The 15,495-nt window shown below is 34.9% G+C and overlaps 1 protein-coding gene across 43 annotated transcripts in view; it reads left to right on the top strand.

Annotated features, from left to right (window-relative positions):
* The window catches only part of BAZ2B (bromodomain adjacent to zinc finger domain 2B), a 296,344-nt gene that overhangs the window by 121,660 nt on the left and 159,189 nt on the right, over nt 1–15,495 (top strand). The gene's annotated exons all lie outside the window — the stretch shown is intronic.

Here is a 15,495-nt window from a genome sequence, read left to right as displayed (position 1 = left end):
ATACTGTATGTCTTTTTCTCCTGTAAATGCAATAGCATTTGGTGTTTTCTTTACTTTTTATCATTGTCTTTTCATAGATATAGCTGTTATAAATATATTCTGAAGTTGAAGTTTAAAATTAGAGTAGAAACTACTGTTTTAAGTTTGGAGGATTTTTTTTTTTAATGAAAAAGTATTTCTGTTTGGAATCAAATCCAACCATCTCATATACTTGTTGTAGATTTTGGCTAAAGAAATTAGCTTTTTAAAAAGACATTGAAATGATAAATTATTTTAAGCTGTCACTTTCTTGGCACTCTAAGTAAAATTTAAAAAATAATTTATATAGTAAATCAGATTAATTTCTTCAGGGATTATTTGGATGAACTAATTTTATTTTTGTTTAATAAATTTCATAAATCTATTTACATATTGCTGTAATTATTTTAAGTATTAAATTATTGTTCTTAAATTAGTTAAGAGATCTTTGTGATGTAAAAACAACATTAAGTACGCAGAATATAAGAAGGGAATAATGAGCTTCTTAGTTTTAATCCTAAAGCTGGCAGTCACTCCATCTGTGGTCGTGGGACAATCACTTAAACTGCTTACCTCAGTTTTCTTGTCTGCTGTCCATATGAATGCTAAGTAAAATCTACAGTTTGTTTATTTCTTTATGGCGGTACAAACTATAAAGAAAATGAGTTTTCACAAGTATTTTTTAAAATGGAGAACTGACTCTGAAGATAGGACAGGAAAATATTTAGGAGTCACAGTAGATGAGGAAATAATAGAATAATTATTTCTAGTGTAAGATAATAGACAATAAGGTTTAAAATAAACACCATATAATTGGCCTTTTAATTTGAACAGAAGTGTTAGTTTTGCTCAGTCCTTAATATAACATTACCAAAGGATTATACATGCTGTTGGAAACATGACAAAAATGAGAAGTGGAAAGCTTGGAATGATTTAGTAAAGAGTCACAAATATTCTTAAAGTATTTAAGTTTTTCTCAAAAGTCTTTTTCCTGGAAATGAGATTATTCACAGTAGAAGGAAGAAAGTATGTATGTATTATAGGCCTGTAAGTATAGTTCGTCTAAATTGCAAGATGTTTAATTTTAAACTCTAGTATTAAGTATCTTGGTTATATAAAAGAAAACACGTTATGAAATTATTAAGCATTGAAGGCAGTTATTGAAGATGGTTATAGAACCTAAGATCCAGAAATATTTAAAAATGTTCTGGGATAATGTAAATAGAATCCTACTTTTATTTAGAGAACTGAGGTACCTTCTTTTGCAAAATGGTTATCAAAGTTGTTTTAGGTAACCTGGTAATTTTTAATATAAATTATTGGTGCATTCCAAGGATATTCTAAAGATTTTATTTAGTGAATATTCTGAGTCAAGTTATTCAAGTAGGACACATAGTAGTGCCTCTACCTAATTTGTAATAACAAATAGTAGATGTCATTTATTGAATGCTTAATATGTGCAAACCACTGGACTAATGCTGTTGTGGGAGAGGCAAACTTTTACCTTTATCCTCTCAGAGTTCTTTTAGGCTGGGCCTGAGAAGTAAATTGACATAAGACAGATCAACAGGTGAAAAGCATACAAATTTGTTTAATACAAGCTTTATGTGACACAGGAGTCTGCGTAGGAACAAAGACCCAAAGAAATGGCGAAACCTACTTGTTTTATATTAGGTTGAACAAAGAGAGGCAATTGTGCAAAAGTGACTAAACTATGTGGGGAGGCTAAAGGGAGATAAGAATTATTTTAACAAAGTCTGTTTGTGTAGAATTCTCTGGGTCTCAACTTTTTGTCCTTGATGAAAAGAATGTTACCTTCCCCCTGGTATAGGGAGGACATCTTTCATATAGGAATTTCATTTAGTGCTTTTAAGAAAAAGAAGGAAGATCAGAGTGTTCTTCTTGTGTTTGCTGTTTCTCAAGTGCCTTTAGCTCAAAGTAGTCAATATGCTGGAGCAGCATATTTTGGAGTGGCATGTTCTGAACTCTACTATCATCTCATTTTATATTTGTGATAATCACGTGAGGTGCAGGTACCATCATTATTCCCATTTTTACTGATAAGGAAGTAGTTGTAGAGAATTAATGATTTCGTCAGTGTTCTTTAGTTTTGGTCTGTCGGACCAGAAACGCTAACAGAATCCAAAATCCAGAACTCAGTCTTCAGTGTCATGCCTTTCAGCACTGTGTTTATATTTTGGAGATAATAAAGGTGTGTACACCTTTGATTTAGATGGTTTTATATTTTTCATCAGTTTATCAAATATTATGGAGTGCTTACTAAGTGTCAGACACTGTAAGGAAGTACTGGCAATAATAATGGAAAGCAAAATAAAATCCTTTGTTTCAAGAAACTTACAGTTTAGTGGGAGAGGCAGGAAATTAACAGGCCTTTACAGTACAGTCTTATAACTGACATAATGGGGGTCAGCTCAGGGTGCTATAGGTGAGATAAACAATTATCTGAGATAGTCTTTTATTTACATATTTAATTTGCACTTTTGGGTGCAGTTCTAGGTACATGGGATATATCAGTAAATAAAACTTTTCAAAAGTCTCTGCTCTTGTGCAATGTATATTTTACTGGGGATGGAGATAAACAATAAGCATAATAAATAGGCGTATAGCATGTTAGAAGGTGACAAGTGTTACAGAGAAAAGAAACAGTAGAGCAGGATAAGAAGGCTGTGGTGGTGATGGGTTGCAGAGGCTGGGGAAGGATTTACAGAGAAGGTGATATTTGAGCAAAGACCAAGGAAATTAGCTATGTGGATATCTTTGGGAAGAGCCTTCCAGGCACAGGGCTTGAGATGGGAGCATACCTGATGTGTTCAGAGTGATGAACAGGGGGCCAGGGTGATGGGAGCAGAGTGAGGGAGAAGAGAGAGTAGGAGGAGGTATTGACAGAGGTAATGGGTGGGAGGGTCAGATCATGTAGGACTTTAAAGAACACTGTAAAGACGGAGGAGCCATTGCAGGGCTTTCATTAAATCTGGCTCATATTTTTAAAGGATCACTTCAGTTACTATGTTGGGAATAGACCATAGGGAGGCATTGACCACCAGTTAGAAGGCTCTGGTGATTGAAGTGATTGAAGGTAGGGGGTTCGATAAGGGTGATAGCAGTCAAATTCTGTGTGTTTTTAGGGTACAACCAAAAATTGTTTCTGATAGATTGGATGTGGGATATGAGAAAAAGAGAAGACAAGAGGACTCCAAGGTTTTTGGCTGAGCAACTGGAAGGATAGTGTTGCCATCAACTGTGAGATGAGGAAGGTTTTCAGATGGAGCAGGTTTGGGAAAGGGATGGGGAATCGGGAGTTTGGTTTTGGATGTCGTAGAATTTTAGGTGTCTAGTAGATATGCAAGTGGAGGTTGTGGAAGGGCTTTCCAGATGAGATACCATCTAAATTGAGGCTGAAGAATGTATTGGACTTACTCAAAGAGGTGGTTTATGATGAAATTTATGAGCATAGTTTATACAATTTAATAAATCTTGGCAATTTCTACTTCACGTGTTTATGAACCAGAGTAACACCTAAACATCTAAAAAGTAATGACATTTAAAAAGTAATAAAGTTATTTATATCAAAGAACAAATTATTCTGGGTGTTTACATTTTCAGAGTATTTCAGTGACTACTGTATTCATGAGTTGTACTGGGTGCTTTTATGTTATGTCGATTCTCACCATAGTGCCATAAGGTAAATATTATCCTCATTTTGCATTTGGAAAAACTGAGTCTGAGGGAGATTAAAATTGCCTAGGGTAATTGATATATTAGGTGATTTTTCTGGATTCAGATCTAGGTCTTTAGATTCTATTGCCCATGCTCCTTATTTTAAAAATGTATATTTTCAACTTGTAGATTTTAAAAACTTTTAGTTAAGGTCTCAAGGAGTTATCTTTTTGAACATTACTTATTCTGTATTGTAACATAGTGATACTTTGGAACATATGTTTGTAGATTTTTAATCATGGAGTCACGGCATGATCAAGGCTTGAATTCCTTGATCATAGGAACTTTTGAATTCCTACGCAGCCTTCAATACAGTTACCCATTACAGACACTCCCTTCACTCCTAGCCTCCATTTCCGTGTGTGGTGCTTAATATATGCTTAGAAATTTTTATCTGGTATCATCATCATCTTTATCCCTCTTTCTAATATGCTATAAATTTGGGAATCCGAACCCAAGCTTGTTGGAATCATGTGTAAATTATTAAAACCTCAGAGATTAAGGGCATGAGGACTTTCTAATTAATGAAGAATGAGTTTTAACTCATGTATTTTGTCTGATGGAAACCATTTTTTCTTTCCTTCCCTTTATTGTCTATTTTCTGGGCAAGTGAATTTGATAAATAGCTGTGTTTCTGACTGGAAAAGCAATATTCTCTGAGATGCCAGTGGGTATTTTCACTGTAAAAGTGCACATAAGTCATTCTACTTCAGTAGGTATAGAAATATAGTTGTTCATTGAAGCAGATTTACGTTTGATGTAATGATACTGTATTTTAAAAACTTAAACCTTTTGCCTTTAGATAAAAATATCTTATTTCTTAAATTCTTAAATTTCATAAACTTCATGTGACTTAATACTGTTTAAGTTTATGATATGTTTTTAAAGACACACTTAAGAGCACGTGGTTCACACATTCTGCAGGAAAGACATACTTTAGCAAAAACATTTTACGCATTTTTTAAAGTACTAATTAAAGAAAAAACAAACCTTGCTGTGGATTAAAATAGCCTATAAGCCTAAAAGGTCATTTTAAGCATGTACTAAGGACATAGGTAGGAAATTTACCTAGCCTTTATGTTTCTGTTCTATAAATATATGACTTTATTTAGAGTGTGCTGTTTTATACATTTTTCAAATTTTTATGCTATTTTTTCAAAAGAATAAAAAATATATCTATTCATCCTTCATATTTCTTCTAAAGTCTTCCTTTTCTTTGATTATTATATCCCAAATACCTACATATAATTTATTTTAATATCACTGTAATTATTAAGTGAGCTTTTAAAGTAAATAAAAATTTTTGGTTGGCCCCAAAACATCCTTTTTTATTGTAACTAAATTAGCTGTGTAATGTCATATTTTAGTTAATTCTGTTCAGGATTAGAAGTATATATCTTGAATATTTCTACTTAGACATAAAAAATATTAATAGTATGTTAAATATTTGTGTATTCCTCACCTATTTTGTTTTTTATTTGGACAATGTCTTGTCTTTAATTAAATTGGGGGAAAGAAAAATTTGGACAATGTCTTTAATTAAATTGGGGAAAAGAAAAATGACTGGTCAATCAGAAAATTTCCTGTTAAAAGTATCCTGTTATTGCCTATTTTTAGTAATTATAGTGAACTAAATCTGTTACATACTTGATTAATTGGAGTGACCAGGAAATGATTATTCTGGTTATTTTTTCCCAGAATGCTTTCTCTTAGCATTTGTTATTAAAATTTTTACTTAATGTATTTGTGCAAGTATAAAATTTATTTTTTTATGATTTGAAGATAGTAGAGGGCTACTGGGTCCTGATTTGACAATTTGAGCTACTACTAATCTTGTTTGGTAAACAAAGTACAAACAAATATTAAATATGAGTCTTGATTTGATAATTTGAGCAACTAATCTAGTTTTGTAAACAAAGCATAATCAAATATTAAATGTGTAACAGTAATTAAATAACACTAGAGATGTCAAAAGGAGGGTAAGATTAATTGCTGAGTGATGTAAACAAGCAAAATATTTTGAGTTGACAATAAGAGAAGGGTCACCAAAATGACTAGGGAAGGCTCCTTTAAGGAAAAGGGACCTGAGCTTCAAGCATTGAAGAAGGGCTTCAAACATTAATTTTTATAACATCTTTATTGAGATATAATTCACATATCATACAATTCACCCATTTAGAGTGTACAATCCAATAATTTTTGGCATATTATATCATTAAGTTTTTTAAATTGTAGAAAATTATATAACATGAAAGTTGCCATTTTAACCATTTTTAAGTGTACAATTCATTACAATCACAATGTTGTGCAACCATCACCGCTGTCTCTTTCCAAAAGTTTTCATCACTCCAAACAGAAACCGTAACTATTAAGCACTAACTCTCCATTTCCTTCCCCCCGCAAGCCCCTGGTAAACTTGAATCTACTTTCTGTTTCCATGAATTTGCCTATTCTAGATATTCCCTATTGAGTGGAATCATATGTTTGTCCTTTTGTGTCAGGTTTATTTCACCAAGTATAATGTTTTCAAGGTTCACTCATGTTATAGCATGTATCAGAATTCCATTGCTTTTTAAAACTCAGTAATATCCCATCACATACGTATAAAACAAATATGGCATATATATGGATGGATGTATATATCACATTTATTTATCCATTCATCTATTGATGGACATTTAGCTACACAAATATCTGTTCAAGTCTCTACTTTCAATTGTTTTGAGTATGCATGTACCTTGGAGTGGAATTGCTAGGTCCTGTGGTGATTTTAGGTTTAGCTTTTTGAGGAACTGTCAAACAGTTTTCCATAGCGACTGCATTCAAGCATTGATTTTTATTCTATTGTACTATAGATACAAAGTATGTAAAAGTTTAGACTGAATGAGTACTGGCTTCAGCACATACTGTCTACTTTCTTAATAGGAAAAAAGAAAGAAACAGAAAGCCATATGGTATGTGTGAGAACATGTGTATATGTAAAGAGCCACCTCTTAAAGTGAATTTTAGTAAAATAATTATGCCTTCTGGTTGTGTGTAATCCCAATTTTGCTTTAATATTTTATAGAACATAGTCATCAAATTTCTATTTTTCAGTCCATAGGAATCTATTGTAAAAGAACAGGTAAGGATATTTTCACAGGTAATTAGTGTAACTTAGTATATTTCTGCCCAATTTTAAGATATTTATTTTTTAGTTGTGTTTTTTGCATTATAAAGTAAAATCACTCGTAATTATATCTAACTGGAAAATATTCCCAATATATTCTTTTTAGTCATTTTAGATTAATTTATTTACTTCATATATGTTAACATTTTATAAGTCCGAGAGAAAAGACTAAAGGCATTTCACTTGACATTTTTAAAATGACTCTTAAAAGTGTAAATTCTGGGGGCTGGCCCTGTGGCCAAGTGGTTAAGTTCGTGCGCTCCGCTGCAGGCGGCCCAGTGTTTCGTTGGTTCGAGTCCTGGGCACGGACATGACACTGCTCATCCAACCACGCTGAGGCAGCATCCCACATGCCACAACTAGAGGGACCCACAACGAAGAATATACAACTATGTACCGGGGGGCTTTGGGGAGAAAAATGAAAAAAAGAAAATCTTTAAAAAAAAAAGTGTAAATTCTGGAAGTCAATGTCAGTTAAGAGAACAATGTTTACCTATCTTTTCATAGATCAGTGAGGCACCACTAAGCCAAAAAGCAGGCTTATATCAGTGGCTCGATAAGATCATGTGACCCAGGAAATAGGAAGCAATATTGCAATAGGGAAACTTTTTGACCTAATTACAAATTTCCCTAGGAGGAGTATATAATATCACAAGGTCACAAGCAGTAAGGAATTACACTTGTGGATTCAATGTGGAAGTAATAATAACAGATATAATGGGTCATCCTGATAAGAATATTGTTTAGGACATCATAGAAGTAATTTTTGGAAATAAAAGGAAGACCAATCAGAAACTTCCTTTAAATATCTCATCAAAGGATATGCATGAGAATATTTGCATAAGAAGTTTGATAAAGAACAATTTTGAGAAAATTGACACAAGATAGCTCATGGAATCATTTTTTTCTTTGTTCAAACCTCTGAGACAAGTTGCCTTAATACTGATTTGAGCCTAGTGAGTCTTTCCACAGCTAAGTAGGAATTGAGAACGAGATTATGGGATGTCTAAATTATCGACAAAGGTTAGGCTTGGGGAAAACTTTTAGGAAATAGGTTTCCACAGGATTTAAACCAAAAAGACAATACTCTACTGAGCACAGAATTGTGGTAGAGTTAAATATATTGAATAACGTAGTGAAAAATTAAATAATTAGATAAAATATGTTAAATGTTTTTATTGCAGCACTGCTGACCTGGTAAGAAAGTAAAGACTTGAAAGGGATCAAAAAACAAGTGTAACAGAATTTTAAAGAGGGGGATTAGAAGACAATGTTTGTTCAAATGTCCATAGTCCTCAAAGTGATCTGGAGATTCAGTGCAATCCCTATCAAAATCCCAATGATTTTTTTCTATAGAAATAGAAAAAACAATTCTAAAATTCATATGGAACCACAAAAGATTAAAAATAGCCAAATCAGTCTTTAGAAAGAAGAACAAAACTAGAAGCATCACACTTCCTGATTTCAAAATGCACTGCAAAGCTACAGTAATCAAAACAGTATAGTACTGACATAAAAACAGACACACAGACCAATGGAACAGAATAGAGAGCCCAGAAATAAATCCACACATATACAGTCAACTGACCTTCAAAAAGGGTGCCAAGAATGCACAATAAGGAAAGGCTAGTCTGTTCAACAAATGGTATTGGGAAAACTGCATATCCACATGCAAAATAATGAAATTGGACCCTTATCTTAAACCATTCACTAAATGGATCAAAGAGTTAAGTGTAAGACCTGAAACTGTAAAATTCCCAGAAGAAAACTTAGGAGAAAAGCTTCATGACATTGATCTTGGCAATGATATCATGGATATTACAGCAAAAGCATAGGCAACAAAAACAAAAATAAATGAGCAAGGCTATGTCTAGCTAAAAAGCTTCTGCACAGCAAGGGAAACAATCAATGAAGTGAAAAACCAACCTATGAAATGAGAGAAAGTATTTGCAAACCACATATCTGATAAAGGGCTAATCTAAAAATATATAAGGAAGTCCTACAATTCAATAGTAAAAAAGTGAATAACCTGATTAAAAAATGGGCTAAGGGGGCCAGCCCAGTGGTGTAATGGTACAGTTCACAAGCTCTGCTTGGGCAGCCCAGGGTCTGCAGGTTCAGATCCCGGGCGTGGACCTACACACTGCTCATCAAGCCATGCTGAGATGGCATCCCACATACAAAACAGAGGAAGATTGGCATAGGTGTTAGCTCAGGGCCAATCTTCCTCACCTAAAAAAAAAAAGTGGGGTGGGGGGAGGCTAAGGACTTGAACAGACATTACTCCAAAGGAGACATAAAAACAGCCCACAGGTATATGAAAAAATGCTCAAATGTCACTAATAATCAAAGAAATGAAAATCAAATCCACAATGAGTTTTCAGCTCACACCTTTCAGGGTGGTTATTATCAAAAAACAAAGACAGCGCATGTTGACTAGGATGTGGAGAAATTGGAACTCTTGCACACTGTGAGAATGTAAAATGGTGCAGCCATTATGGAAAATAGTATAGAGATTCCTTGAGAAATTTAAAATAAAATTAACATATGATCTAGTAATCCTACTTCTGTATATTTATCCAAAAGAATTTAAATCAGGATCTTAAAGACATATTACTGCTCCTATGTTCATTACAGCACTATTCACAATAGCCAAGATATGGAAACAACCTAAATATCCATTGACAGGTGAATGGATAAAGAAAATTTGGTTATAATGAATACAGTGGAATACTATTCAGCCTTAAAAAGAAGGAAATTGAGGCTGGCCCAGTGGCGCAGCTGTTAAGTTTGCACCTTCCCCTTCTCGGTGGCCCAGGGTTCGCTGGTTCGCATCCCGGGTGCGGACATGGCACTGCATGGCACACCATCCTGTGGTAGGCGTCCCACATATAAAGTAGAGGAAGATGGGCATGGATGGCTCAGGGCCAGCCTTCCTCAGCAAAAAGAGGATTGGCAGTAGTTAGCTCAGGGCTAATCTTCCTCAAAAAAATAAAAAGAAGGAAATTCTGCAATATGCAACAACATAACCTTGTTGTGTTATGTTATGTTATGTTATGCTACGTTATGTTATGTTAACATAACGGCATGAACCTTGAGGACATTATGCTAAGTGAAATAAGCCAGTCACAGAAAGGCAAATACTGCATGATTGCACTCATATAAGGTACCTAAAATAGTCAAATTTATCAAATCGAAGAGTGGAATGGTGGTTAGCAGGGACTAGGGGAAGGGAGAAATGGTGAGTTACTAATCAATGGGCATAAAGTTTCGGTAAAGCAGGATGAATAAACTTTAGAGATCTACTGTCAAATATTGTACCTACTGTCAACAATAATGTACATTTAAAATTTTAAGAGGGTAGATTTCATATTAAGTATTCTTATGACAATAAAATAAATTTTTAAAAAAATTTAAAGAGAGTAAAAAAATACCAAAGTCAGCTTTCATTTCAAGGTAACTGCTGAACCCTGGTGATTGGATTATTTATTAGGCTGTGTAATAGTCTGTAGTAGAAATCAAATACATCTTGCTGTTATTTCTATTTCAAAATATCTCTATTTCCATTTAGAAACACTGTGATCCCTTTTGAATCTCACCTTTTCAAACTTTTAAGTTCCTTCTTTTTAAAATTATTTGTACCTTTAGTATAACTAACTCTTATCTACTTTGTCCCTTCTCATTTTTCTTCTTTCAATTATTATTTTATCATTCAATTTAGAAGATTGCTTGTCACGTGATAGGAAGCATCAAATGAATCCTAGATGTAATTTGATTCCCGGTATCTCAGTGCACTGATTGAAACACATCTAATTTTTCAAAATTAAATTAATCCCTGATATGCCAACAGACACACATTTAAATAGACTTAATTAATGACTTAGAACTTTCTGGAACTAGTATATATGAAATTCAAATGAAATTATTTTTTGATATACCACTGCTCTTTTCTGGAAAGAATACCTTTCCAAGTCTTAGTTTTCACCTAATACTTGGAATTAATATTCTTTCTAGATATAATTTCATCATTTTTCTGGTTAATTTCTTTATTGCCATTTCTTGAGAGGTTCTACTCTAGAGCCTGATGCTTCTACACTTTTTTTTTTTTTAAAGATTGGCACCTGAGCTAACAACTGTTGCCAATCTTCTGCTTTTTTTTTTCCCCCTGCTTTTTTTTCTCCCCAAATCCCCCCAGTACATAGTTGTATATTTTAGTCATGGGTCCTCCTAGTTGCGGCATGTGGGACGCCGCCTCAACGTGGCCTAATGAGCAGTGCCATGTCCGCGTCCAGGATCCCAACCCTGGGCTGCCGAAGCGGAGCGAGCGAACTTAACCACTCGGCCACGGGGCCAGCCCCACTTCTACACTTTTTACATATGAAAAAAACAAAAATAAAAACTATCTATATAGACTTGGAGGTTAATATTCCAATCTGAAGAATCCTCCCCTTTACTGGTTGATGTAGTGTTTCCATTTGCTTTGAGAGCTTTTCCAGGTCCACTAAGAAAATAGAGTTAGAGTTAGTGTCTGACTTACTCTCCAAGTCTACCACATCTCTCAGTCATTCCAGGATTCTGCCCTAGACCTTTTGCCAGTAACCCTAGTAGATGATAGAGTGGTATTCAAGGTATGTTTGTGGCCTAGGCCTACTGTGCAAACACTGCCTTTTCCAGGATAGCACCAAATGTGCTATTCTGTTCATCCAAATGTGGATGAACTTAACAGCTGGCCAGTGTCCTTGTTTGCCTGTTGCTCTTTCCTGGTCTCCCCTTTTATCTTTCTTCTTTCTTCCAAGATTATCCAGAATTCCTTTTACTTCCTTACTCATGTGGTGATTTAAAGCTTGAATTTCGTTACTAAGTCAGCTAAGGATCTATTGCCTAATGAATTTTTTCTAGGGTTCTTAGCAGATTTCTCCAGGTTTTGGACTTCTTTTCAATAAATCAGGCTTCATTTTAGAAGGAAACCTCAGTTTTTTTTCCTCAGAAACACTGATATCGCCTTTGCTGCCATCCAGCTTTTCTTTGATGGCCATCTAGCATCTTTCAGAAGGCCCTCTTATTATTCCAAACTTTATTTGGGGGCCCCATGAATCTGTAATTTTCATTACCATAGTTTAGATTCCTTGTTAGAGGTACCACTACTTCTCTGTTGGCGTATTCTGCAAATCTTGTACCTGATAATGAACAGGAAGCTTGTATGTGAGTGATGGATTATTTATCAGTCCTACTAACAGTGCCAACTTTTGGACTCTTACCTCTTTGGATATTTTATCTTAGTTGTTAGATTCTTTCACTTAGCTCATTCTTTCCCTTTCCTTTTTCTTGTCCTCCTCACACCTTAGGATACAACTTACTGAGGGTGGAAATGACTGAGTACTCTTAATTATTCATCTCTGACCCCAAAAGGAAAGTTTTCAGGAAGTCGAAAATTGGGAAGAGGAGAACAAGACATTGATGGTAATGATGTTTCCCTTGCTGGCCCTCTATTATAATAGATAAACTGTTTCTGAAAGGCAGGCCCTCTTTTCTAAGCTGTAGGCTTAGTACTAATAGTACCCTTCCTGAAGGTTTGGGGTGTTTCCTGAACCAGGCCTATCTGGTTCTTTGTGGAATTTCTGCCCAAGTAGCAGGACATATTCCTCCATCTAATAAGCAGCTAATAGAAGTCTACATCATCCTTCTCTGGAAGCTTTTCTAAAATCCTTATTGCCTAAGAAGGGTTGGTTTGTTCTAATCTGTTTATTTCATTAATCATTCCTTAGACACGATATTGAAACTGAACTTTGTGGATATTCATTATCCTGGTGTAATATGACATATTACAACTCACATCTGAATAGCTGGGATAATGGGTTCCATTGCTAGGTCCAGTTCCCCTCCCCTCATCCTGGCTCCCTCTGTGTGCCTCAAGAAGTGATAGACCATGGTGAGGGCTACATGGATTCGTGCGTGGCTGGAGAGCCTTACCCAAGTAGTCACATGGCCTTGTAGAAACTTTTTTGGAGGAGTGGCAGTCCTGTTTTCCCTACTTCCTTTCAGTATGCGTAGTGGATATGCAAACCTCAGTTTAAATACTCTGCTTATAATATACTCAGACTTACCAGCCAGCCTTTCTAAGAGTTCTTTGAGAAGAGGCAGAAGAATCTTGGAAAGGAGAGATCCTGGGATTAGATTTCTCTGTCCTTGTTATGACAGGAGGATGACTCCACCTGTCCTTGTTACCAACCACCCTGAATGTTCCCCTGACGAAGGGCAGATAGTCTATAACACAGAGTTAGCTTATGCATGTGTACCGATTCAGAGCCTTCAGTAACTGTAAAGCCAATTATTTTCAAGTCTTTGGTTGTCAGTTCTAGTGTATAGAAGCTCCCTTTACACTTATCTGCTGTTACTTGTATAAATATTCCCTATCTTTTTATTTTCCTACCTGGCTTTTGGACCTTAAGATGATGATTAATTCTATTTTCTTCCCTTCTTCTCATGGAATCTTCTCAACGAGGGTCTCAATTTTTCCTACTCTTCTTGTACTCTTCTTAATCCCTCCTACCACCACATTTTAGCAGATCTTTTTCTTTTCTTTTCTTTTTCATTTTAGTCATCTTATAGCATTCTCAATATTATATACCAGGCCAACAATGCAGTGAACCCTAGTGGATGATTATATTCATTTGAACCTCAAAATTGGTATAATCTAGCAATGTTGAACTGAAGCTTTTTAAAGCACCATGGCAATGATTCTCAACTCTCGGTGGCCATTAAAATCTCCTAGAGAGCTTTCCAAAACTATTAATGCATATCCCCCACCACTAGAGGTTCTGATCTAATTTGTCTGGAGTTGAGCCTTGGCATGGGTGTAAATATATATATATTTTTTTGAGGAAGATTAGCCCTGAGCTAACATCTGCTGCCAATCCTCCTCTTTTTGCTGAGGAGGACTGGCCCTGAGCTAACATCCATGTCCATATTCCTCTGCTTTATATGTGGTATGCCTACCACAGCATGGCTTGCCACGCAATGCCGTGTCCACACCCGGGATCTGAACCGGTGAACCCTGGGCCACTGAAGCGGAACTTGTGAACTTCACCACTGGACCACTGGGCCAGCCCCTGGTGTAAATATATTTAAGATCCCTCAGGTGTTTCTAATATACAGCCAGGGTTGAGAATCATTGCATTAAAGGAAGTTTAGGCTAAAACTCTTTTATGTAGTTAAAAATTCATTTAATAGTAAATATTTGAAAACCTAGTAAGTGAGGGCACTATGCTGGAATTCTCTTCTACTGTGAAATAAATCTTGCACTTCTTTGTTTCACTAGATTCTGAATTAGGATTTGTATCGGTCAAATTTTCTCTAAGTGGATGAGTACTTGCATTTGTAGTGGGCTTATTACTTTTATCTGAGGATATTATGTAAGTCATTTTCATAACGTCACTCCTGTCCATCAAGATTTAAAATAAATTGATTGCAATTATATAATAAACATGTAGCTTTGTAAATCAAATTCTATTTACTAAGGCAGATTTTGAAACATAATTGCTCTCTGCACCTTTCTTTAAAATAGAACGTATATATACAGATTGAACAGTAGAACCACATAAATTCATGTGAAAATTTGTTAGAGGAATGTTCTGGATCTGTGCTTTTATATATTTGTGTATAGTGTTTTCAATATTCTGGATCTGTGCTTTTATATATGTGTGTATAGTATTTTATATCTATATAAAAATTATCTTGCTGTGTAATCTGATTGGAATCTCATTTATCTGTCTTCTGTGGGGTTCTACTATGCCTTAAGAGGGAGATGTTCAATATGAGACTCAAAAACTGTGTGTGACTCAACTGACCCCAGGGTATTACTGTGTTTTAAGTAAAATAAAATTAGCTAACACGAGTGACCTAGTAGACACTAACTCCTTACCTGTAATGAGTTTGACAAGTTTGGTATAAATATGGAAAAGAGTTTATTAGCACAAATAGATCACTTGGATGGCAAGTTAAATTTTTAGGTTTCCAGTGTTTATTAAAATTAGGAGAAGAGGCCTAAGTGCCAACGGAAGAATCTGTACTGTGTGCTTTTCAAGTCAGATTTATTGAATAATGGGATAGATGTACTAATCAAGAGTAATACATTTGCTTTAATTGCCAAGTTTGTAGTATATTTAGAAAAAGGTAAAGCAAAGTATAGACTTTGGTTTATTTTATTCAATTTACTTGACTAGTTTGTGAAAGCTTTTTGATAAGATTTTCTGATATACTTTCTTAGGTTAATGGCTTTTGGAATTAAAGAGGTCCTCAACTTGTCAATCCTCTTGGATGTCTGTTCGTTTATTTATTCAACAAATATTCATTGAGCACATTCTATGGCTAGGGCAGTTCTAGGTATCCTAGCATATAGAATGAAGATACTGTAGTAAACAAAGTAGACAGATTAGCCAACAGTCTTGTGGGGGGAGTCAGACAATAAATAAGAAAAATAAATAAAATTTATAGTATTTTAGATGGTAATAAGTGCTAAGGAGAAATGGTGTTGGTGATGTGGTGATAACTTTTAAATAATGTGTCCAGGA

The sequence above is a fragment of the Equus przewalskii genome, chromosome 17 (assembly GCF_037783145.1).
Source record: "Equus przewalskii isolate Varuska chromosome 17, EquPr2, whole genome shotgun sequence".
Classification (NCBI taxonomy): Eukaryota; Metazoa; Chordata; class Mammalia; order Perissodactyla; family Equidae; genus Equus; species Equus przewalskii.
This window is presented reverse-complemented; position numbering and strand designations above follow the sequence as displayed.